Source organism: Ailuropoda melanoleuca, chromosome 5, assembly GCF_002007445.2.
Source record: "Ailuropoda melanoleuca isolate Jingjing chromosome 5, ASM200744v2, whole genome shotgun sequence".
Taxonomy (NCBI): Eukaryota; Metazoa; Chordata; class Mammalia; order Carnivora; family Ursidae; genus Ailuropoda; species Ailuropoda melanoleuca.
Window position 1 is genome coordinate 4,473,135 of NC_048222.1, and position 26,023 is coordinate 4,499,157.

Below are 26,023 nucleotides of genomic sequence, written 5' to 3' on the forward strand. Positions count from 1 at the left end.
CTTTAACAAATATTGGGAAAACTGGACGGCAACATGCAAAAGAATGAATTTGGAGCACTTTCTTTTTTTTTTGTTTTTAAAGATTTTATTTATTTATTCGACAGAGTTTGAGACAGCTAGTGAGAGAGGGAACACAAGCAGGGGGAGTGGGAGAGGAAGAAGCAGGCTCATAGCTGAGGAGCCTGATGTGGGACTCGATCCCGTAACGCCGGGATCACACCTGGAGCCGAAGGCAGATGCTTAACCGCTGTGCCACCCAGGCGCCCCTTGGAGCACTTTCTTACATCATACACAAAAATAAATTCAAAATGGATTAAAGACCTAAATGTGAGAAGAGAAACCATTAAAATCCTAGAGGAGAACACAGACAGTAACCTCTTTGACATCAGCCACAACAACTTCTTACTAGATATGGATCCTGAGGCAAGGGAAACAAAAGCAAAAATAACTATTGGGACTTCATCAAAATGAAAAGCTTCTGCACAGCAAAGGAAACAATCAACAAAACTAAAAGGCAACCAAAAAAAAAAAAACCCACAAAAAACTAAAATGCAACCTATGGAATGGAAGAAGATATTTGCAAATGACATATCTGATAAAGGGTTCGTTTCCAAAATCTTCAAAGAACTGATAAAACTCAACATCCAAAAAAATAAATAATCAGGTAAAAAATGGACAGAAGACATGAATAGACATTTTTCTAAAGAAGACATACAGATGGCCAACAGACACATGAAAAATGCCCAACATCACTCATCATCGGGGAGATGCAAATCAAAACTGCAATGAGATATCACTTCATAGCAGTCAGAATGGCTAAAATCAGTAACACAAAAACAACAGGTGTTGATGAGGATGCAGAGAAAAGGGAACCCTCTTACACTATTGATGGGAATGCAAACTGGTACAGCCACTCAGGAAAACAGTATGGAGGTTCCTCAAAAAGTTAAAAATAGAACTGACCTACAATTCAGTAACTGCACTAGTAGGTATTTACCCAAAGAATGCAAAAATACTAATTCGAAGTGACACATGTACCCTGATGTTTACAGCAGCATTATCAACAATAGCCAAATTATGGAAAGAGCCCGAACGTCCAACAATTCATGAATGGATAAAGAAGATGCAGTATACATATACAATGGAATATTACTCAGTCATAAAAAGAATGAAAACTTGCTATTTCCAACAATGAGGATGGAGCTAGAAAGTATCATGCTAAGTTAAATAAGTCAGAGAAAGAGAAATATGATAGCATTTCACTAATATGTGGAATTGAAGAAACAAAATCACAGAGCAAAAAAAAAAAATGGAAAGGAAAACCAAGTAACAGACTCTTAAGTATAGAGAACAAACTGATGGTTACCAAGGGGGGGAATGGGTTAAATAGGTAATGGGGATTAAGGAGTGCACTTATGATAAGCACCACGTATTGTATGTAAGGGTTGAATCACTAAATTGTACACCTGAAATTAATGTTACACTGTATGTTAAGTAACTGGAATTTAAATAAAATCTTAAAAAAGTAACAATTTTTAATTAAAAATTATTCACTTATAATTAACATATATTAGTTTCAGGTGTACAGCATAATGTTTCAATATTTGTGTATATTGTCAAATGATCACCACAGTAACTCTAGTTGACATCTGTTACTACATAGTTACAGAATTTTTTCTTTCTTGTGATGAGAACTTTTAAGATCTACTCTCTTTGCAACTTTCAAATATACAATACAGTACTCTTAACCACAGCCACCATGCTGTACATTACATCCTCATGACTTTATTTTTTTTTACTCTTCACCCCAATTTTTAAAAAAAAATAATGACATTAAAAGTGAACAACAGATTCTTTCAGGAGTAAAAATATGGAAGAAAAAACATACTTTGGATGATATTTTATTTCTAATGCTTTCAGTCAAGGTTATCTGCAAACATGGCTAATTTTTTTATAGAAAACCTGAGATCTTTGTGTCTTGAAGAATTACTGTTTTTTTAAGAGATTTTATTTATTTGAGAAAGAAAGATCACTGAGGCAGAGGGGGAGGGAGAAGCTGACTCGCCACAGAGCAGGGAGCCCAATGCAGGCCTTGACCCCAGGACCCTGAGATCATGACCGGAGCCAAAAGCAGACACAACTGACTGAGCCACCTAGGCGCCCCATATGCCTTGGAGATTTAGAGAACAGAATTTGAGGCAACTAATAGCTGCTTAAAACTAAGGGGTATCCAGTGAAGGTGAGAACCAGAGAAAGAAATCCCAGGATTTTGTGTATAAATTCTGCCCAAATCTGTTTTCCTCCTGAATCACACATGCTCCTGATAGCCATCAACAAAGGGATAAATAGACTAAACTACACTGAGATTTGGAAAATAGAATTTGGAATTTTAATTTCTACAAGTTAATGCCTGTAAAAACAAACAAAAATAACAACAAAATTTTAAAAGTTTTTAAATGAATAAACCAGAGTCCTCAGCTTCCACAGTGTAATAATGCTCAAAATACAATCCAAAATTATTACACATGTCAAGAACCCAAAATATTTGACCCATTTTGAATAGAAAAGACAATCCTGAGGCAACTCATATGTTACAATTAGCAGACAAGTATTCTTAATAGCAATTATAACACTATTCAAGAACATAAGGGAAAATATGTTCACAATGAGTAGAAAGGAAATAGAAAATAAATAAAAATTATGAAAAAAACAAATGAGCATGATACACAGTATCTGAAATTTTTAAAAATCCCTACATGAGTGAGAGAAAGTGAGAAAACGAACAGAGAGAAAAAAAAAAGAGAAAAAATGAAAAAACAAAACAAAAAACCAAGAGAGCTCAAGAATATGTGGAACTATATCGAAAAATCTAACATACATGTAGTTGGAGTGCCAGAAAAAGAGAGAGAATCAGGTAGAAAATTTATTTGAAGAAATAGTGTTCAACATTTTTCCATAATGAAACATATAAATTTAAAGATTCATGAAGTTTTGCAAACATCAAGTATGATAAATATGAAGAAAACATTCCTAAGGCACATCATAGTCAAAACACCAAATGCTAAAGAAAGGAAAACCTTGAAAGCAGACAAAGAAAACCAGCATATTATGTATAGAGAAACAATTGAATTAACATGGATTTCTCATCAGCAAATCTATAGGTGAGAAAGCTGTGAACCAACATCTTGAAGTAATTAAAGAAAAAAACTGAATACTACATTCAGAAAAGTTATCTTTTAAGAATAAATGTGAAATAAATTCATTTTCAAATAAAGAAGAAAAACTAAGATAATTTCCAGACCAGTACTATAAAGAAAGTTAAAGGAAATTCTTTAGAATAGTTTAAAGCAAACATTAATTGCCCTGTGGGGTTTGCAATTTTGTGGATACATAATATATATGACAGTTATATCATAAAAGATGGTTTCAAGTTTTCTACATTTTATGTGAAATGGTGTACTAATACCAAGTAGATTGAAAAATAAGGAATGTATTGTGAAATCTTTAGAGCAAATAATGTAAAAGTCAAGCTAAAAAAGCCAGTAGATACATTAAAATGGAATTCTAATGATACTTAAATAATCCAAAAGAATGCAAAAAGGTATAACCAGAAAAAACAAAAAACCAGAAGTAACAAACAGAACAAATAGCAAAAGAATAGAACTAAATCCTAAGTATGTTAACAATTGCATTAAGTATTAATCGACTGAGCACTCTAATTAAAAGTCAGTGATTATTAGAATGGATTAAAAATCACAAACCATCTGACAGTTTCTATAAGAGTTTCCCTTTAAATGTAAAGACACAAATAAATTGAAAGCAAATGGATGGAAAAAAGATATACCACGCTTACAGTATGCCTAAGGTGGGAATGACTATGTTAATATCAGGCTAACTAGTCATTAAGAGAAAAGAAAAGAAATAGGGATATTTCATAAATATAAAATGTTTGATTTTTAAGGAATACATACAATCATTCATGTTAATGCACCGAATAACAGAACTTCAAAATATATGAAGCAAAAGTTGACAGAATTAAAAAGAAACTTTTACACTTACAGTTGGAGATTTCAGCACCACTTTCTCAGCAATTAACACAACATCTAAACAAGAAGCATCAATAGACATATTCTTTCAATAACAGTGTCAACCACTTTGACCTATTGATGTTTATAGAGGACTGCACCCAACAACTGGAGAAAACATTCTTTCCATGAGCATATGTTATGTTCAGCAAGACAGACATTATGTGGGGCAATAAAGCAAGCCCCAATAAATTTTAAAGAATTAAATCATGCAGAGTATGTGCTCTGGTCACAAGGGGGTGTAATTATAAATCAAAACCAGAAGATATCTAGGAGAACCACAAATATTTTCAAATTAAACAAGACACTTTTCAATAACCCAAGGGTCAAAGAGAAATCACAAATGAAATTAAACAATATTTCAAACTGAATGTTAATAATGATTCAGCATATAAAAATGTGTCAGACACAGATTAATCAGTGCTGAGGGAAATTATTGCCTTAAATACTTCCATTAGAGATGAAATCATGCTCACTCTATATCAGAGATAAAGGAGAAATGAGACAAATTTTAAAACCCCCAAGGCTAAAACAGGTTATCCGATGTTTTGGGGAAAGGGTAGTTTTATAAATTTGGACTTTTTAGACTTTCAATCTCTTTTCTCTCAGCCCAAGAAAGTCTTCCTATTTAGTTAACTATATAAATTTGGATTGAGTGTACCTCTTTCTTCCATTTCTTTCCTCTTCTTCCCTTGTCTCCTGATCTTGGGTCCTTCATTGATGGTTCCTAAATGAAGGAGGCTGAATTAATCCTCAGTCAGACTCACCAGTCTTCTTGTGCTAGCATCTCTACTAGTACCATTGGAGAACAAGCCTTGACCTAACAAAGGAAGCATGAGTTTCAAATCACAGACACTAGATAAACCCATGGAGACGAAAAATTTAAGAGTTGTGTTTTTTACATTGTAAGTTTTAAGAAGTTTATAATTAGTTGATTTTATTTAGCAATGCGAATTTTAGACAATGATGAGTGAGTTGGGGCCCAGAATACAGAAGATCTTGATTTTAATTTCCATCTTTCCCTCCATATAAGCACAAATCATGTAACAGCTAAAGTGGCATTCTCTAACCATAAGAGATTTGTCTGCACAGTCAAGACAGTGCAGTATTGCTGGTCAATAAATTCTCTTTCTTTTCATTATTTTGGGAATTACAGTATATGGCATATATATAATCTAATTTAGTGGCCATTGTACAATGGACACATTTACTTTCTAAAAATGCCCATTGTTGCCCTACAGTTTATGGGAAAACATACCTAAACTTATTATGCATATGCTAAATTTTATTGCATGTAAATTATGATATTGAGGTCATAAGATATTATTCTGTAACCTATTATGGGAGGACTTTTAGGAGATTACTGCACTCTGTGTTTCAGAGAAAGGGACAAAAAGATTTAGAATTCTTTCTTGGGGTTAAATGTATTATTCATCACTATTTTATAAAGTGATGTCCATCCCATGTCTCTCATTGAACTGCCAATTTGTACTTAGTTTAGGAACTCTGAGACTGTTCAAAAAGGGGAAAAAAAAAGATTATTTAAAAGTCATTAGTATTTGATTGAAGAAACGTAGGAAGACCAGATTCCAGGTGGCAGAAAACAAGATAGCATTGAACACTATGGACATCATTCAAATAAGGGTGTAAAATCGATCCAGGCCTTTTTGCTGGCAATAATTTTCCATAGTCACATATGAGATATAACTTTATCAGCTTGGCTGATTTTTCCTTTTTTTTTTTTTTCCCCACCCTCAGGAGGTCAATGTCTCAGTCCCCATGGAAACCACTGCAAGGAAGGCGTGTACCAATGAAGTAAAATCTCATGAAGAATAAATCAGAAACTGCTTTTGAACTGATTCTTAGGGTACCTGGGTAGCACAGTCGGTTAAATGACTGACTCTTGGTTTCAGCTCAGGTTGTGATCCGGGGGTTGTAGGATCAAGTCCCGTGTGGGACTCTGCACGCAGTGTGGAGTCTGCTTGTGATTCTCTCTCCCTCTCCTTCTGCGCCTCATGCTAGTGCACTCTCCCCCTAAAATAAATAAATAAATCTTAAAAATTAAAAAAAAAAAAAGATTCTCTCTCCCTCTGCCCCTCCACACTGTGCGCTCACACACACACACACACACACACACACACACCACTCTCAAATAAATAAATAAATCTTTTTTTTTTTTTAAAGAACTGATTCTTATGACGTGGAATGTTTATTTCTGGAATGGTTATTGGCTTAAGTAATACATGTCGATAATTCCATAAGTTTTATCACTGGATGCTATTTTCATAAAAGAGCATTTATGTATATTATTCATTTATCTATATTCCAATGGATTAGCATGCAAAAAAATAAAATGAGGCTAATTGAGGGAGAGTAGGTTGCATCATAGTTAACGCTTTCTTTAATATTAGATTTACTTTGTATTTGTTCTAATATTTTTACATTTATTCAATATCACACACAGAAAATCTGTAATATTATAAAGGTAGGTAATATTAGCCTTCTAACTTTACAAATGAGGAAACTGAGGCACCAAGAGACCTTTTTTTAAAAGTGACTTGCTCAAGAACACATGAAGAGTAGTAGATGGTACAGTTGAAATTTGCTCTTAGTTCAGTTCAGAACCTATATTCTTAACCATTATATATATTGAGGAAATGTCCTTCATGAGTTAAATATTGACATTCTGTGAAGAGCCTGACAGTAACATTCAACTACTGGCCTCAATAAACCAGACCTCAAATTCTTCGTTCGGAAAATCTCTATTAATAGGTTGAGTCCTGGGATGAGTCACCCCATCTCCACATTGATTTTTACCACCAGAAAGAAATGAGTTATTTGAGTAAATGATCATTAAATATTTGAATGCATAAAACTCTATGATTCTAAAAGCAAGTATCAATGTATCATTTATCCAGATTTTCTTTTGATTGCTTGGTAACTAATTTACACTTCTGATTTTGCACTGACAGGAAGAGTGAACCTCGATAATAAAGGTAAAGAGCTTTATTCTTGCAATGAACTCACAAAAATTTTTGAGGAAAGGAGGCTGAACATAGTAATAAAAAATATGGTGGCAATATCATTGGTTAATTTATTCAATTAATCCTATAATTACAAATAATAAAAGTTTCAATATATAAAGTAAAATGATAATGTAAATCAAGCATTCACAAAGAGCATTTCTGACATTGACATTGAACAATATGCATTATTTCATTTATGACCAGTGTGAATTTTTTAGTAATCATTTCACACTGACTCCTTATTGTGAGCAGAGAAAAACCTACCAGAAGCAAATGAGGACAAATCACAGAAGCACGTATATTTAAATGCCAAAGACTATTACCAACCTATTTTCCCAAAGCAAAAATCTATACCATTTTCACAATCTATGCAGTCTTAAGTTGTCTTTGTTTTAATATGAAATAGTGGATTATTTTGACCTATGTGTTTTATTAAGTCCAATTGCCTTTGATGCTTCAGATTACAGGATTTCACTTAGTAATATTTGACCATATACTCTTTTATGTTCCTGAATATATCTTACACATACTGAATCATGGTAAATCATATAATTTGGCAATCCACACACACACACACAAAATTGTGAGAAACCCCTCCAGAATCTTACTATAACCATAGCAAGCCATCTTTGCTTTTTTTTTTTTTGAATACATAATTGTTCATACACTTTTGAAGAAACTTCTCTTGGTATGCAGTATTCACAAGCATGTGGCAAAATGAGCAATAGGCAAATATTTTGGAAATTACCTGTTAGGGTGGGGGGAAAAAAAAGTCCCTGATAAATAAAAGAACTTTTGAAGATATTCCAATAGCCAAGTTAGGGCAATTTCAATTAAAGCGATTGGAATGCTCTACATACCAAACATTTCTTTCCAGGGTTGTCCTGATACTGTCCGTTCTGTCCTAGAGTGGAATTCACCTGCTACCTTTTCTGTTGTGTTATCACTATCCAGCCATTTCCCTCCCATTTCCTCTCTGGGCAGTTTGCTGGCCCAGCTCAATTAAAGGACAAATCCATTGCAGTCTGCAGGGCAAGAATTATAATGAAGTCAGCTGTCAAACCCCATCTCACAGCTGCCCCTCTGTGGGTAATCTGATGGCCACTGGTCAGTTGTTTTGCCCAGTCAAACACAGACAAAGGGCCTCTGACGGCTGCTTTATTCTAATCAATCTACACGGAGGCAGATGTTAAAATCCCAACAGGAAAAGGTGTAATTTGATTTAGCATGCAGAACTGCCTTCTTCTATTGATACATCAGATCTCTCTGAACTCGGTATCCTTTTGTGACCAAGGGGCAAATGACTTTGTGTTTATTTATTTTCCTCATTCTGTCATTAAAAATAATGCTTTAGAATGACATTAAGGGGTATAGAACATTCCCCAATAGAACGTAACAGAACACAATACATTAATTGGTCTCTCAAGGTGGAAAGGATATGGGTGATTTTGATTTTTTAAATTTTCTAAATATTCTAAAGCCAGAAAGAAGAACCAGTGAGCTATTCATTCACTCATATCTTTATCTTCTTTGCCAGCCTAAGTAGATATTAGAAGGGGGGAAAAAAGAAGATATTGTTCCTAGAGTAATGAGGCAGAAGAAAAAAAGCAAGATTGGATTGAAAGAAATTTAAAAATCTGATACCAATTATATTCTTAGTTTTATAATCTCTAACCACAAAGACAGCAGTGAAGCTACCCGTTTTCTTCATTTCTCTATTTGAAAGGATAACTTCAATCAACACATATATTATTAATTGTACTCTAAACTTTTAACAATATGCGATTTTGATTACACAATTACCAATTCTGCCACTCTGTATGTCTCCTGTCTTCTTAAATAAGACACACATACGTTGGAAAATCTAGCTTCAGTGGAACAGTCTGTCTTCTTAGTACCAAAGATTTGTAGTTTCCATTGGTAATGCCTTTCTGAAGGTGGCAAATTCTTCTTGATGTCATTCATATACTGAGTACATGGAAGTAATTATGTCTTAGTCATGATCGTAAAATAGACTGGGGAGCCAGACCATTTATCTTAACATCTGCATGAAAAGGGGAAGAGAAATATTAATGATCACATATCTGAAGTTCTTTTATACTGAGAATTAGTATCTTCCCCAACCCAACTCCTGCTATTTACTGATGAAATCACCTTCACTTCAGGCATTTTGTTTAGATTAGTTTTAACTAAAGTTGTCAAAATGTAAACTTTCTGTTTTATTAGGTCTTTGAAAGTGAACATAATATTGAAATTGTAATGTGCAAAAGGAGTATCCTTCCCACATGTCAAATTGCTGACAGACATTTTTTCACGGGCTTAGTACTAACTTCACAGTGGTTTTTATAATTATTTAAAACATCGATGTCTAAGAAGAGAACAATATTCTAGAATGAAGTTCTGCCCCATGCATTTCAACTGGTGATGTTGGAAGAAATACAGAGACAACATAAAATTATAAGAAGAAAAGGCCAAATCTTTGATGGCAAAATACTCAATGACATTTAATAAGAAAAAAGTCACAGCTAGTGCTAGGGAAAAAAAAAAGCTATTACAGAAACCAGTGTTTTTAAGAATTTGGAATTCAATGCTGCAGGTCTTTTCCTATTAAAATAGTTTCAGTGAATGTTTTGCTATATTCGAAGATCAAGATGGGGTGTGTGTGTGTGTGTGTGTGTGTGTGTGCAGAGTGCTTTAAGAATGACAAGAGTCTGATGTAAAAAAAGAAAAGAAAAGAAAATGAGGACATAAGCATTTTGTCATTCCTGATAAAATCAATATCTGCCTATCTTTTGTCTGGCCCCTGAGCACAGTCCTGAAGTTGATTTGTTCTAAAAGAACAATAGGCTGTCATACAGATGAGAATGAAAGCTTAAAACTGTCTTTGGGTTTGGGTATTAAAATGGTGGTGGCAGGAAGAGGGGCGGGGTGTCTAGCCTCGTAATTTCTGTGTGTAATCCTAACTTTGGAACAAAAAAGGAGATCCTTAGACTCTGAGATAACTGCCAATATATGTATAATAGATAGATGATTGATAGATAGATAGATGATAGATAGAAAATCTACTATATATATATAAAATGGTTTCTTTTTGGAGGAATTGTTTATTTAAAAAAAAATATCTAGGTAGCTCAATTTTCTTCTATGTGAGTGACTCCTGAAGTCTGTTTGGGATCCCTGTGAATCCTCAAGATCCGTTCAGAGTGTCTATGAGGGCAAATCTATTTTCATAATAATATTAAAGTGCTGTTTGCCTTTGTCACTCTATTTTCCCATAAGTATAAAAGTATAGTATTTTTAAAATTTTTTTATTATATTATGTTAGTCACCATACAGTACATCCCTGGTTTCTGATGTAAAGTTCGATGATTCATTAGTTGCCTATAACACCCAGTGCACCATGCAATACGTGCCCTCCTTACTACCCATCACCAGCCTATCCCATTCCCCCACCCCCTGCCCTCTGAAGCCCTCAGTTTGTTTCTTGGAGTCCATAGTCTCTCATGCTTCATTCCCCCTTCTGATTACCCCCCTTTCTTTATCCCTTTCTTTCCCTACCGATCTTCCTAGTTCTTATGTTCCATAGATGAGAGAAATCATATGATAGTTTTCTAGACAGCTAATGGAATGTGCACTGTGTATTCTGTTTTTAAAATTCCTCAGTTTAAATTTCTAACATACTAAATATCAAAGAATACAACCCAATAAACAAGAGCTGTTTGGAATACTCAAGAATTTTGGAGAGTATCGCTATATATTAAATCGTGTTTTCCCCAAATTCGTATGTTGGAACTTAAGCCCCAAAGTGACGGTATTTGGTGGGAAGGTTTTTAAGGGGTAATTAAGGTTTAGTGAGATCGTAAGAGTGAGGTCCTAATTTGATAGGGTTGGTGGCCTTACATTTTTTTGAAGATTTTATTTATTTATTTGTTTTTGAGAGCGAGAAAGTACACGAGCGGGGGGTAGGGGCAGAGGCAAAGGGAGAAGCAGACTCCAGGCTGAGCAGGGAGCCTGACACAGGGCATGATCCCAGGACCTGGAAATCATGACCTGAGACAAAGCAGACACTCAACCGACTGAGTCACCCAGGCACTCCAGATTGGTGGCCTTATAAGAAGAGATCTCTCATCTCTCTTTCTCTACACACACACACACACACACACACACACAGCAAAGATAGGCTATTTGAGGACACCAGAAAAGGCAGCCATCCACAAGCCAGAAAGAAAACCCCACCAGCACTTGACCGTGTCGGTACCCGGATCACAAACTTCCAGTTTCCAGAAGTGTGACGAAAAAAAAAAATGTCTGTTGTTTAAACAATCCCATCTCAGGTATTTCCCTATGATATCCTGAACCAATGAAGATGAGTATAAAAAACGTCCAGAAACTAAATCTCCTGACAACCACTGATCTATTTAATTAAGTGTTGATACTGGAGCCCCCTATAGGCTCAAAGAAGAAAACAAATAGGGGTGCCTGGGTGGCACAGCGGTTAGGCGTCTGCCTTTGGCTCAGGGCGTGATCCTGGCGTTATGGGATCGAGCCCACATCAGGCTCCTCTGCTATGAACCTGCTTCTTCCTCTCCCACTCCCCCTGCTTGTGTTCCCTCTCTCGCTGGCTGTCTCTATCTCTGTCGAATAAATAAATAAAATCTTAAAAAAAAAAATAGGTTGCGGTGATGTCTTTCAACAACATGAGTAACACATTGCGCTGACAAGTGTTTTAAAATGCTGCAGCCTTTGCCATAAGAAAGTATCACGAAAGGAACATTTAACAGTTCCCACTTAACTCCCAAATTCTTCAATCTATATTCAAAGCTCTGTGCTTTGGGGCCCCAGTCTACTCAGCCAACACTATCTGCTGCTATCCTTCAGCATTAAACCTCTTCTTTAGGAAGCAAATCTCAAATTCTTTTGGGCACACATTGCTAAGACTGGTCTCTGTCCCTGAGCTCATACGACAGATTTCACCACATACTTCATATTGTATCTTTCAACTTATAGTTTGTTTACTACCATCCCACTATGTGGGTTGTCACCTACTTTCTTTGGAGGTGTGAGTGCAACAAACCTGAGACAGCAACTTCTATCTTTCACTTGGTACCATTTTGGGGCATAAAGAATCATTACATAAGCTAGGTACTTCCATGTTTTGGTTCCCAATGTATCATGGGGCTTCCTTGAGGATTTGGGGAAGAAGTTCTGGCATAGCTTGCCATAATGGTACATTTGTTATTGGGAAATACATTTACTCATTTAAAAAAAATATTGAGTTGAAAAATGCAAATTTTAGAATACCTTACTCTACTTTATTCTTCCCAGATTTTAATTCCTGGTTTATTATGTGTTGCAGATGTCTCAGGGACAGAATAGGAGTAAGGTTAAAATTAGAAGAAAATCTTTACTTGTTTTGGTTATCCAGTCTGAAAATAGAGGGGCTACCAAAAAATTTGGCTTACCCAGATGTCAGGGTCTTTTACTAGAGGGTGTGACATCACACACACACAAAATTAAAGGTGAGTTTTGCTGCTATTTAAATGGTATTGTGCAAATGGATAAGCTAAATATTTTAATTTCAATTTAACTTATAAAGACACAAAGTAATTCTGGAGGAATAGGGCAGGACATTTTCTACTGAGAATAGATGCCTACAGAAGATTGGATAAAGTAATAACTCACATTTATGGCATGCTTTCTAGTTCAGGAACTGTCAAGAATTTTTCATCATTTCCTTTGTGTAATTCCAAACAGAATTTTAGGCTAAGATAAGAAGCTACAACCAGGGACTGGGTTCAAACCTCGCTCTTCTATTTATCAGGTCAGTAATCTTGGACAAGTTACTTAACTTCTTAGTGTGCAGATTTTATTACCTATAAACTGGGATGCCAATAATAATAACTATGACTTCATTGTGTTGCTAAGATTATGAAACAAATTAATATACCTAAAATGTTTAAAGCACTATCTGACTCAGAGTAACCTGGATCTGAGCTACGTCTTATTTTCTCATTTTACTAATAAAGATCTGAAACTTGAAAAGGTTAGTTAACTTTTTTAAAAAAAGATTTTATGTATTTATTTGAAAGAGAGAGAGAGAGGGAAGGAGGAAGCATGAACGGGAAAGGGGGAGGGACAGGCAGGGAGAAGCAGACTCCCTGCTGAGCAGGGAGCCATGCAAGGCTGGATCTCAGCACCCTGAGATCATGACCTGAGCTGAAGGCAGATGCTTAACCAACAGAGCCACCAGGTGCCCTGAAAAGAGTAGTTAACTTATCAAAGTCTGTGATTAGTAAATAAATAAGTTCTGGAGATCTGTGCATGGTACAGTGATAACAGACCATATTGTATCATAAATGTTAAACTTGCTAAGAGACTAGATCCTGATTATTCCTGCCACAGGAAAAAATGATAAGTATGTGATATGAAAGAAGTGTCAGCTCATGCTACCATGGCCATCATATCACAACATAAATGTATCAAATCAGCATTGTACACCTGAAACTTACATAATGGTATGTGTGAATTACATCTTCATAAAAATAATTTTTAAGCTCTTATATGTAAGAGTTGGAATTTAAATCCAGACAATCTAATTGCACGACTTGTGATCATCATCTGCAATCAAAACAGCCTTTGCCAGAAGTGAAGCAGAGAGTGGGGACCATTTAGGAGAGCACGATTAAGGAGCCATCAGAAAGATAAAGTCAAAACCCAAACTCAGCCACAGGTGTGTGACCCTTCACTCTCTCCTCACAAGCATTCAGTTAGCCAAAGCAAACATTATTCTTCTCATCTCACAGATGATGAGACTGGACCTGGAAAACGTTCAGGACTTGGTGACTATCAAGTGTTCATGGATACGTCTTGACTAAAACCCAGTCTTTGGAATAGAGACTCAGGACTATAAATATGGGGAGATCAAGATCGAGAATGGACACTGATCTTGATTTTGCATAGGATGCAATAGGCTGTCTTTAAAATACTTTGCTTGTTCGTTTTGAAAACCCAACTAAGGAAGATTTTCTACTGAGGCAATTATCACATTGGGATTTTCTGGAGCAGAGGTCAATAAACTTTTCTTGTGAAGGACCAGGGAGCAAATATTTTAGTCTTCCCAAGCCAGCAGACAGTCCCAGCTACAACTACTCAACCCTATAGCTCAAAGCAGCCACAGACAAGGAATAAGTAACTGAATAGGTATGGCTGCATTTCAGAAAAACTTTATTTACAGTAACAGGCAGCAGGCAGAATTTGGCCTTCAGGCTAGAGTATGCTGACCTCTGTTCTAGAAGCTGATAGATATTAGTTTCTTACCAAATGCTGCATATAAATTTTCATTGAATACTCATGAATGGATAAATTTTAGGTTAAATGAAATGTGATGAGGACAGCCTTACTCTTCACTCAGTGAATATTTACTGAATACCTACAATATGATAGATACTTTTCTAGTTGGTGAGAAAAAAATAGTTAAAAAGTGATAAAGTCTCTGGTCTGGTGGAATTCATAATATGAATGCCCCCTCCTATTAGAAGATCCTTAAGTAAATTAAACACACACAAGATAAACACAAAACACAGTAGATAAGTGATAGGAAGGACATAAACACAATGATGTGACAGAGAGGAGTGGGGGAGATTTGCAGGTAGGACATTTTAGGTATTGTAGTTACGTACAAGGAAGTTTGTGTGAATAGACTGTAGGAAAAGTGGTGAGTGTTGTACTAAAGGCAGAGAAAAAAGCCGGATTTTGACATGCGTTGCCAGAACTTTGTGTTTTATTCTAAGGATATGGGAAATCATCAAAGGGATTTAAGTTAGAAAGTGGTAGGTTCTGAATTTTTTTATTAAAAAGCTCACATGGTTGCTGTATGAATAATAAGCTAAGGGGAAGGTCATCTCTGGATGTGGATGGCCAATCGAAGGATTTGCAGAAGCTTAGGGGAGGGGTGGAAAGACCTGGACCAGAGTGGTAGCAATGGAACAGAAAGAGTGATCAAACCTGAGACTTTGGGACTTATTTTGGAAATATATTTAATTCTTTCTAAAGGGATCCATGGGAATTATTTTGACTTCAGAAAATCAGTAAATGGTGTTGTTTACTGAAATGAGGCAGAAAATATTCAGGGAGTTTGTAGATGGCAAGGCTTCCACTTAGTAAACAAACAGTAAGCAAGTCCATGATGTTTATTGGACATCCAAGTCGAGTTTTCACAAAAGCAATTGAGGAATTATGTCTCAAACCCAGGTCAGAGGTGGAAATACAGATTTAGGAGTAAGAAGCCTCTCTTTACGTGGTCTTTAAGGCCATGAGGCAAGACCAGTAATGAAGACAACAGGGGATCTATGCCAGAGCCCCCGGCATAACAAGACAACTAAGAAATATGTGGGGGCTTCCAGATCAAGATGGTGATGCATGAAGATCCAGGGCTCTGGCATAGACGCCCTCCCATGTCAAGACACACCAAGTCTATGCCACAAATGGAACAGTTTCCTCTGAAAAAAAGACGTAAATGCTGGTTGAGCAACAACCACACATCTGGGAAACGAGAGGAAAACCACACACCGAAGCAGGTAACAAAGGCTGGGTCACCACCTCGGCATGAGCTCCATCTCCTGTGCTGTCTGCCTCCCACAATCCGGAGGGAACTCAAAAACCCGGGGCTTGTCCCTGAGGAGCGAACGGTCTGAACCCCACCTCGGACACCCCAACTTTTAAAACCCGCACCTGAGAGAAGAGCCCCCAAACAGCTAGCTTTGCAAACCCACAGGGCTGGCATCTACCTGACCCAAGGGACTATCACAAACTGGGACGTGGCTGGAAAGGGCTGGGGGAGGGGGACTCACCTGCGGGGGCTCAGCGCAGAGGCGGCGCAAGCAGATGTGCCCCACTTGCTTTTTTGCTAATCTTAACACTTCAGCCTGAGAGGCAGGCATCTACTTTAGCACCCGTCTAAGGCCTGCTGGCTGGCTGACACCGTCTTCTGCATTTACCCCTGTCTGGCTCTAGCCTGGGGCTCCACCCTCTTCTTTTTTTCTTTCTCTTGGGCGCCCTCTGCACACTCCTCGCGCCTCGTCCTGCGCAGGCACAGTCTCCCTGCTCCGCAGCGCCCGCCGGGACCCAGGTCTCTCCCGCAGTGAGCTTGCAAGTTCATCTGCTCTTCTGGTTTCCTGGCTGCCCCTGGGACGTCCTTGATCACCGAGCTCTGCAGGCCAGAGGCCCTGGTGATTTGGGGTGCCCCAGGACTGTAGCAAGCAGCGAGACGGTTCTGAGCAGACTACCACCCTGAGGCGCACACTGCGGCTGAAATGCCATCGTCCTCGTCCACCCCTCCCCCAGGCTCTCTGGCCAGGAGACCCCTTTGCTTGTTCTGGAGCCTGGGGGGCCGGGGGAGAGGCAGGCTTCCAGTTTGGCACACAGCTCTGGATCTAGGAGGTGCAGTCTGGGAACATGGCGGTCATGAGCTTGGCATCTGTCCCCCCACCTATCTGCAGCCCAGGGCCACCTCTCAGAGAAGAGCTCATACACTTGTCTGGAGTCCCGATGTGTGTGGTTGCCCCCTACACACACTTCCCTGTTGCCTGCCTCTGGTGGCCAGTGGGCCTTCCTTTGGTGGGTCCTCAGGACTGTAAACAGAGAAGAGCTCTTAAAAGGCTACTGTAGCCAGCACACGGGGGCAAGAGCACCTGGCTCTGGGGTCCCGAACAGACAAGGTTCAGTCACTCCCTGCTGACAAAATCCGAAGGCAGAGAAACAAGTAGTGGCAAAATGGGGAAGGAATTTATTTGTGAGGCCAACAACAGAACACAGCAGACTAACGTCTCAAAGACTGTCTCCAAAATGTGGAAAATACTTCCAGGTTTATATAAGGAAAATGTGGGGCAACGGTCAGTGGGTACATGCTGGTAGGCGGTGAAGGTCAAGTTGATCATTGTAATGGGCATGGTCTTGCTGGTAGTCCTTACTGCTTGGAGGGGTAGTTTTGGTGCCCATTAGTGTCTTTTGCCTGAGTTAAGAGATAAGCTGGAAAGAACATAATTAGAAAGAAAGCTGCTTGGACGATCACAAAGGGTTGAGAAACAACCAAGAGCTAGGATGAGGTTGAGTAAGTTTCCTCCCCTACAGGAAGCCACGGCTTTCAAGACTGGGAGATATGGCTGTTTTATCGAATACATAGAAACCAAAGCAGTAGAGCAAAATGAAAGAATAAGATAAATGAAAGAAGGAAAGAATAAGAAAGAATGAAATGAAAGAATAAGATATGAAAGAATAATGTAAAACCTCAGGAAAAAAAAACCTTAATGAAACAAATATAAGTAACACATATTTTGACAGGAGACATTAATTAGCTAGGGAGATGGAAAGGGGACTGCTGGAGAGGTAGAAGGAAAACTGAGAAAGGGTGCTTTCATAGAAGACAAGGAAATGTATCATGAAAAAGGGATCAACCCCTGTGGCAGAGGCTGCTGGGAGCCCATGTCCGACATGTATAATGCCTATATATACTTTAATTCTGACCATAATGGTCTTTGGCAACCATGAGAAGAACACTGGTACAGTGAGGAAGATGAGGGAGTGGGAAGAATGCAAGAGAGAATGGAAGGTAAGGAAGTGAATTCTGAATTTCTCTGTGGATACGGAATGGGCACTCGGGAGGAGGACAATGGAGTCAAGCTTTGTTTTTTAAGATGGAAAATGCTGGACCATGTGGGTGTGATAATGAATGTGATTTAACAGAAAAAGGGAAATTAATGAGGCAGATGAGCAGATCCTAGAGCAGAGACTAGATACAGAAATCATGGTATATTACAAAATAAGTTCCATTTAGAACATGGTATACAAGTTAAAAAAACAAAACAAAACAAACTATTTTGAAGTAACTATTTTGAAATTTGGGATGAGTAAAAGAAAGGAGAATCAGAAAGGAAAATTTTCATTTGTACAATATTTGCAAATAAATACTACTAAGTTTTCAATTTTGGACTAATGGAGTGTTATTCCAAAAGAATAATAACCAGGCAGACTTGAATGAGGAAATAAAAATACTTTGTTACTAGCACAATGCATATTGCAACATTATGAATACCTACCAACTCGCTTTTTAAAATCCTGTAAAATCAGTTTTCTTTTTCTTTTTTAAAAAAAAAATCAGTTTGTTTTCTAAGTAAGCTAGAAATCTTCTTCCTCCACACACACACATCGTGATTATAGTTTTAATTTATTTTTCATATCATGGCAGAGATAAACACCAGTCACATATGTATTTGAATTAGGACAAATTTGAAGAAAATATTCATGGCCGTTTAAATGCTTTGTAAGGAGGACATTATGCCAATATAAATTACAGTTATGATGATGATCAATATTTATGTTACCTCTGCCAGTCATCTGAGCACATTCTGTGGCATTCGGAATGAGGGGGCTTATTTATAAGAATCGCTGTCTGCAGAAGACCACTGAGTGAATCACAATTATAATATCATGACATTAACATAGGCTGAGTGATGATTGGTTTCCACCTCAGTGATGATATAGTTGTGGCTGGCCCAGTTTCAACAAGCAGAGGAAACTCATTATTTTTACTTATCAGGTGTAGCATGTTGTTGCTACCGTTCTATGCGAAAGCTTTGTTTTCCAGGTAAACTGGTAAAGAAGACAATTGAGAAAGTGGCAGATAATGTCTGTTGTTGCTTCCTTTCTAAGTAACTACCAGAATATCGTTGGGGTTTTTATTTGTTTAAAATCTATTTTAAACCTATTTTGACTTCGTTATCAAACCAGACCAGATATATATTTTAAATTGCTAACATTTGACCCAAGAATCTGAAGGCAAGGGAGATGCGGAGCCCATGATGGGACCACCTCGTAGCCTTGGAGACGACACAGAAAAAGAGTCTAAAGAAATCAGGCACGGACTTGCACTAAGTCTAAATGGATGAAATCAGGCTTTCAGAGCTTCAGGCCAAACCAACCACAGAGTGTATTTATTTGTTAAAGTTGTGGAGTTAAGAAAGCTGATAGGGAAATCACCGGGAACATTGTTACCCTCAGGCTCTCCCTTGCACTTGACTTATATTTTGAAAATCTATCTATTGCTGGTAACTGAAAAGATATTGTATCTTGAGCACATACACATAACCTAGTGGGCAAAAAACATGAGATTTAACGTCGGGAGACATGAATTTGAAAATCAGCAGCTGCTTCCACAGATGTATGACATTCCATGTTGGATGCAGTAACTTGGTTTCCTCACGATTAAGAACCCCAGTTCCTGCAGAGCCAAGATGGGCAACATCATGGTGCATACTTTGTAATAAATAGCTCAGGCTGCAGATTCGAGCAGCCTGATTGCAGATCCCAGCCCCATCACAGACATGCTGCGTTACCTTGGGGGAGTCACTTGATATCTCTGAACCTCAGCCTCTCCAATGTAAAAAGAGGATTAATACCACCTTGCTCATGGTGCTGTTATTGTTGCAAGGGATTAAACAAGAAAATAGATGTAGATTGCTGAGCTTTGTACCAGAGAGTCACTCAATACATCTTCAACATTCCCTTTTCTCCCTAATTCTACAAATTTCTACCACTTCAGGAGCTATCAGTGTAGCCATTTTTTCCCCTCAAGTGAGAAGCTATAAATTAAAGTACTTGATAGATTAAGATATTAGGGAGGTGGAGGTAGTTCCCAGACATACAGAATGATCTGATACAAATGGTGTATAGGTGTTCTTAAAAATTTTTTTTAAAAATTATGTTATTTTTCTTACTACTTAAATAATACATAATCATTGTAGACAAGATTTGTTTTATTCCACTTTGGATTTTTTTTTATTACTTTCATTAATTTTCTGAGCATAGCATTTTTAATTTTGTATATCCTGATTATTTACTTTTATTCCCCCCATTGTTTTCTCCCAACCTTTGCTGTTACTGAGCATAAATTTCCATTTATACATATAAGCACCTGTTGAAGATTAATTCCTAGATCGGACATACTGGATCAGATCTATAAACCACTTGAATATTATCAATTTGCCTTTTAGAAAACTGCCAATATTGTTCCCTTACTAACATCTGTGTCTTTCAAGGTCAGACATGAACCTCCAGAGTCAACAGTAGTTTCAAGTATAGATTGAAAGGGAGAAAAGGTGTAATTGATGTATCTTAAAAATGTCACCTGTCCCCTATTGTAGCTTCACATGGATGGTACCCATTCTGTACACACGTTCATGAGTTTACACCATGTGATCCTCTTCACTTAGATTGTGCTTGTCCATATAGGGTTGATTGTTTGAGAAGAGTTCATAAGCATGCCTATTCATTTTTTGGTACTAGCTGTAACTATTCCTACCTCACGTCCTAGCCCAGGTATTTCTGGGAGACGTCCCTTGGACCGTGATCCAGTTGCCTCTTCTCAGTAGTCCCATGGCACCTTGTTTTTCCTCTACCATTTATACTCTTTGACAGTTGTCTTCAGGGTTGGAGTTTCCTAACAGTGAGTAAGTATTGAGGAGGCAGACACAATGCCTTTCTTGTTTATCGCTGTACCTCCAGGGTCTGTCGTGAACACATACTCCAGAATGACTGTTGAATGAGGGTGGATTCAATGAATATCTACATGAATGAATACCTGAGCTTGTATTTAAACCCCTTTCACAATTGGACGTGTGGAATTGCAGATGTTAATAACTCAAAAGTCATACAGCTATTTCAACAGTGATCATCATATAACTAGAATGAGTATATAATTACTTTTCACTGGCAAAATAAAATAATTCAATTTATAATATCAATTCAACTTTGAGAGGGGAAGAAGTCCCTTTCTGTGGAAAAACACATTAAAGTCTACTTATAGCTGATGCTTTCTTAAACTATCTGGTTCATATTTCCCAAGACCTTCTTGGAAAGATATTAAATACTTGCATGCTCTTAGCTTAAACTTAGATTCTTATAAAGAAGTAATGAAGTTTGAATTCCTTAGATAAATCCTTACATCTCCAATATTAAGTATTAGAGAGAGGCCTGTCTGGCTCCTTGAAATGGCTTTTATTCCTATGTGTATTTTTCTACATATTTATTTTGGCGGTTTAAAAAAAGGAAATGATGATATTCTTTTTTAAAAAGGTTTTATTTATTTCTTTATTAGAGAGAGAGGAGATGCAAAGGGGTAAAGAATCTCAAATAGACTCTACACAGAGCTGGACATGGGGCTTGATCTCAGGACCCTAAGATCATGACTTGAGTCGAAACAAAGAGTTGAGACGCTCAACCAACTGAGCCATGTAGGTGCCCCAGAAATAATGATATTCTTAAAGAGACCCAGAAATCACCATTTTCTAATTTCTTGATAATTATTCTATTAAATTAAACAGTTAAAGTTTATTTTCTCCTGAGAACTACAGAAAAAACTAAAACCAAACTAAAGCCATCAGAGAAACCTCAGATTCAATCTGTACTTTGGTTCATGACAATAGAGAGAGGGACTGTTTCTGAACTCAGTGACTGAGGATTTCTGTCCAAAGAAATCCTCTCATCAGTTGAGCAATGGAAGTAAATACAAATACTTTCAAAGAAGAGGTAAACTGATAACCATTATTACAAAAAAAAAAAGTCAAAATCAGTAACATTCTATATTTAGCAAAGCACTAGGGGAATTAGCATACAGTTGTAGTTATTACAGAAGATTAGACATTGATTACATTTCACAGCAGACATGACCACAGGTTGGATTTGCCCTTGTCTTCTAACCTAAGATCCTTTCCAGTGGTTGGGCCAGATGATGCTAAAAACTTTTGTCTCGATGCCACTCATTAGAAATCCAAATAAATCGTGAAATTAATTTCCATATTTTCAAGGTCATTAGCAAAGTCAGACTACCTACCTTCATTTCTTAATGTTAGCAATAGTCAGTAAGAGAGTTAAATACTCAATATATGTTCGACATTCATTTTTTCCCCTAATTCCATAGGTTTCTGCCCCATTAGGAGCTACCAACATAGCCATTTTTTGAAGTGTGAGTAGTACTCTAGTGACTAAAACTACCAAATGGTTATTGCTGAATTTGTGATCTTTCTAAGGCTCTCCTTGGTAGAAAATTTAATTATTATGAGGGTAATATCAATAACTTAGGAAAAGTTGGAATATGAGTATTTAGAAAAAGAAAATAGGAAGTAAAAACTTGTATTGTGATTATAATGGTGAATTTTAAATATACACATTGTCTTTTCCACTTTTTTACATTTTAGCAGTAGAGGCAGCAGGGAAAACCGAAACCCAAGGATCCCTTGAGTGTTCATGTCAAGGATCAGGAATAGAAATAGCTACAAAGGAGGAGAGACTCTGGATCCAGGAAGAAAGGTAGAAATAGAATTCAAGATTCAGTTTATAGCTGAAGAGTGGGTTTGATCTGTTCTTTAGATATTCTAAGACACTGAATCAGCTGTGATAAGGGGGACTGTGCCTTTGTTATTTAATTTTTAATTACACAAGTAATACTTACCAAAAGCTACAAAGTAGATAGATCTAAATGATAAAATTTATATTACTTGTTTCTCATTTGTAGTATAGACTTTTAACTTGTATGTAAAATGTATTTGAATAGTTTTGCACAGAAGAGAGATAATATTCTAGATATGGTTCTGTAACATTCTTTCTCTTGCAATTTAACTAATTCTTTCTCTACTTCTTTCTAATTCAGTACATGTACCTCTATCACAATGTTCCTAATGGCTTTATAGAATTCAATTATGTTTTGGGGTCATCATTTAAATTCAATTATTTACTGTGATTTTGATGTTTTGCTATTATAAACAAAGCTATGATGAAGAGCTCTGTGTTTGGGTCTGTACAACTCTATTTTAGGAAAAATTCATCAATGTAGAATTATTAAGTAAAAAATTCATATGAATATTTTTAATGCTTTTGATACTGGATTCCAAATTGTTTTCCAGAATGGTGGAGGTAATTGACAACCCTACAAACATATGTGAGCAGCATATCCTTACAGTGCCACCCCCCCAAGCACACTGGGCATATAGTACTTTTTTAATTCCTAATTTGATAAGCAACCTGAGGGGATCTTTCAGAGATTTAATTTGCACTGTTTGATTTCTAGTGCATTTGAACATGCACATTCAGGAGTGCCTGGGTGGCTCAGTTGGTGAAGCGTCTGCCTTCGGCTCAGGTCATGATCCCAGAGTCCTGGGATGGAGCCCTGTATTGGCCTCCCTGATCAACAGGGAGACTGCTTCTCCCTCTCCTTCTGCCCCTCCTACCCCCTGCTCCTTCTCTTTCTCTCTCTCACTCTCTCTTTCTCAAATAAATAAATGAAATCTTTAATAAAATAAAATAAAGGCACATTCCTAATACATAATCATTTGTGTACTGTCTCCTTCTATGACTAGTGATTAGCCCAGTAGTCCTGCTATCGTGTAATGATAGAGGTACAAGAGAGCATGCAAAACCCGAAGGCTTCTTGAGGCCGAGGCTCAGAGCTAGCACACCACCACTACTCTCTCATTCTTTTTTTTTTTAATTAATTAATTTATTTATTTATTTTAATGTTTTATTATTATATTATGTTAGTCACCATACAGTACATCCCTGGTTTCTGATGTAAAGTTCGATGATTCATTAGTTGCGTATAACACCCAGTGCACCATGCAATACGTGCCCTCCTTACTACCCATCACCAGCCTATCCCATTCCCCCACCCCCCTCCCCTCTGAAGTCCTCAGTTTGTTTCTCAGAGTCCATAGTCTCTCATGTTTCATTCCCCCTTCTGATTACCCCCCCTTTCTTTATCCCTTTCTTCTCCTACCGATCTTCCTACTTCTTATGTTCCATAGATGAGAGGAACCATATGATAATTGTCTTTCTCTGCTTGACTTATTTCACGTAGCATTATCTCCCCCAGTGCCGTCCATGTTGCAGCAAACAGGAAGACAAGTCATACGCCAACACTCAAACATTAAAGGCAGAGAAGCATACCCTACTCACAGATGTCACCGGACATTTCCTGGCAGCGGGCACAGTTACTGGGAGAGAAGAACGACTTCTTCGACCTCGTTAATTATAGTGGCCATGCCTGATTCAGAGTGGATTTCTTCTACAATTTCGCAGAGGTTCAGGGCCCTCATCGCTATCCTTTCGAACAGATCTCACACCACACAGGAGGCAGGAAATCCACATTCCGTCCAGGGGCCAAAAGTGGCGGGAGTACAGACCCCTCGGGAGTGCTGATGCTCATAGGGCTGCCTGACAACAAATCACACTTCATTTTTAAAAAGCAACGCTGCCCAGATTCAGCATCTTTGTGGGTGGCTTCGATCTGGTCCTTAGTTGGAGACCACTGCTCAAGCCAAATACCTTTAGTATTTTCCTCTAATTTGCCTAAAGTGGTGGTCTTTGGCAGAAATAATAGTATAATTCCCTCGTTTTTACCCCCAGAAGGAAAACACAAAGAAAACTGATCAATCTGATTATATTTAATATTTATTATTTATAGATCTAATAATATATAACATGTTACTAATACTATTATATTATACTATAATAATACTATATAATACTATAATAATACTATATAATAATACTATATAATTATAAATCCTATAAAAATAATACTATAATAATACTATATAATATAATAATACTATAATAATACTATTCTAAAAAATATATAATATTTTATAGTAACAGTATATAATATATTGTATATTAAAATAGAATATAATCTATCATATATTAATAGAATATGATATTATTAATAATGTTATATATAAATAACTTACATTGTATATGATACATGAATTAATATACGATATATTATATAACATCATATATTATATAACATATCATATAGGTTATCTTATATTAATGATATATTAAAATACATATTCATTATATATTTATATAATATACTTAAAAATATTTAAGTATATGAAATATATTTAAACTGATAACTGAAATATATATGTATATTTCAGGACAGAGATAAGATTAAAAAACAGCTCTGCTCTATGTTAGTTATAAGAAACACATTTAAAATATAACACCACAGTATGATTGAAAAATGTGGAAAAAATATGGATAATGCTAGCCAAAAGAAGATCAGGAGAACTGTATATATAGAGAACTGTATATATATCAGAAAAGAGACTTTAAAGCAAAATAGTTTTTACAGTAGAGAATATTGTCACCGTATGATAAAATATTCCACACACCAGAAAAATATATGTACCTGAAAATGTCTTTAAAATATGTAAAGCAAAAATTTATAGAACATAGGGATAAATTAAGGAACCCATTATGGTTCGAGGTTTCAAAACTATTCTGTCAGTTATTCATAGGTCTTACATGTAAAAACCTGATAAAGAGATGGAAAATTCAACAAAATTATTAATAACTTTGGGTTTAACTTTGTTTCTCATGTCTTGTTTCTTAATAAATTTGTTAAGATATAACTTACATACCATAAAATTCAACTGCTTCATCAAGGAAGAAATAATAATAGGAATTTTAAGATACTTGGATGTTGTTATATAATAAGGGATTGGTTGCATATAATATGGAACATAAAATAAAATGTAATATTAAGAAAAGCTCTTTATATAGGCGATATTCTAATTTAAATCCAGTGGCAGGTTTTTATGCATATTTAAAGGTATCATAGATACCATTGATATGCTTCATAGCTCATATATATTCTATGCGTACTCTTCTGTATGAATACATAACAAATAATAAAACTATTTTAAACAACACCTAAGAAAACAGTACAGGTATTTACAGCCTCAGATAGCATGGAAGTTAGAGAAAATTGCATGACTGACCCATCCTTCCCTTCACACATCAGTGTGCAGGAATACTTAAGCATAACTCCAAACAGCTTCTTTTCCGTTGATTATC